This window comes from Schistocerca serialis, chromosome 1 (assembly GCF_023864345.2).
Source record: "Schistocerca serialis cubense isolate TAMUIC-IGC-003099 chromosome 1, iqSchSeri2.2, whole genome shotgun sequence".
Classification (NCBI taxonomy): Eukaryota; Metazoa; Arthropoda; class Insecta; order Orthoptera; family Acrididae; genus Schistocerca; species Schistocerca serialis.
The window spans coordinates 1,238,981,970-1,238,983,668 of NC_064638.1; the positions used below are offsets into that span (position 1 = coordinate 1,238,981,970).

Sequence of the window (1,699 nt, forward strand, 5' to 3'; positions counted from 1 at the left end):
TTCTTTCGGACACGTCCGAAAGAACAGATACCATCTTAGTATATATATAGTTAAGGCTCACCGGCCACTTGACCATCTTATTCTTCCGTGCAGATGCACACACAGTGCCCGAACTCTTACGAGAATCGGCAACGCGCCGTGAGTAATGAGTATAATGGGCAGGGGCACTATGAATGCAGTGCGGGACAATTCGTTGAGAATGTGGGTTTCGCGGGATGGGTGCCAGAGGTAAGTCCCTGAAGTCGCACTATCCTCTGTGTCCTCGGTGGCTCAGATGGATAGAGCGTCTGCCATGTAAGCAGGACGTCCCGGGTTCGAGTCCCGGTCGGGGCACACATTCTCATCTGTCCCCGTTGACGTATGTCAACGCCTATAAGAAGCTAAGGGTTTTCATGTCATTGTAATTTCATTCTAAAGAGCTGCTTGGTCACATGTCCGAAAGAACAGATACCATCTTAGTACATATATTACCATTTTTGCCTTTAATGCCACCAAAGATTATTTTGGCTTTTATTTTCACTGAGTCAGTACTTTCGTCGATCATTTAGATCTCTTCACATTTTTCCTGGAGCCTTATCGCCTTGTCTGCCCTACATTTCCTGTTTTCTAGATTCCTTAGTGGTTCACTTTGCACGTGTTCCTTTCCTTCTCATAATATTTTTGTACTTCTTTCTTTAATTAGTCTTCTGAGGTGCTTCTTCACTTAAGGTTTCTTCGGAGCTACGTACCTTCTAATCGCGTTTCACTGTCCAACAACTGTGATTGCCCTTTTTGGAGATATTCACTCTTCTTCAACTGAATTATATATTGTGATACTCCACAGCGAAATCCAAACGCATCTCATCACTTCTCAGCACTTCAGAATTTGGCATTCTTCCACAGTGATTCTCTTAAACGTCACTTTACTTTGAATCTGTACCTGCTCCTGGGTACGCCTCACAATCTAGTATTTGATTTCAGACTATCTGCCGAACCATGATGTACTCGCACTTGAATCTTAATATAGCACCTGGCCTTTCTCAAATATACCACCTACTCTCCTGATTCTTCAGCAGAATATTCGCTATTACCAGCTATAATTCACTGCAGAGCTCAATTAGTCTTTCTCCCCTCTCATGCCTAACGGCAAGCGCATATTCTCCTGTAACTCTTTCTTCTATTCTTTTCCCTACAACCACGTTCCAGTCCCCCATGTTTATTCGATTTTCAACTCTACTTTGCTACTGTACATACCATTCAGTATCCTCACATACGTTCTTCATCTCATCTTCTGCCTGTGACAGTGGCATATATACCCGAACTATCGTTTTCGACGTTGATTTGCGGTAGATACTGATGAGAAGAAACATATCACTGAACTGTTCAGTGTAGCTCGCTCTGTGCCCTAGTTCCCCATTCGTAACGAGTACTGGTACCATTATACTATCTTCTGCTGGTTTTAATATTACCCTGTATACGTCTGACCACAAATCTAGTTTCTTTCCAATTCACTTCACTGTACCCCACTATATCTAAATTGAGCCACTGCGTTTTCCATTTCATATTTTCTGACTTTTCTACTACATTTAAGTTTCTGCCATTCAATGCTCATACTCGTAGAATATTTTCCCTTTATTGGTTGCTCCATCTTTTTCTAATGTTCACTTCCACATTGGCAGCCCTTTCCAAGAGATCTTAATGGTGGACTATTGTGGAATCT

The 1,699-nt window shown here is 42.3% G+C and overlaps 1 non-coding gene across 1 annotated transcript; it reads left to right on the forward strand.

Annotated features, from left to right (window-relative positions):
• The first annotated feature begins 259 nt into the window (after positions 1 to 259).
• Positions 260 to 333, forward strand: Trnat-ugu (transfer RNA threonine (anticodon UGU)). The gene has a single exon. It is a non-coding gene; the product is annotated as a tRNA-Thr (tRNA).
• Positions 334 to 1,699: the final 1,366 nt, after the last annotated feature.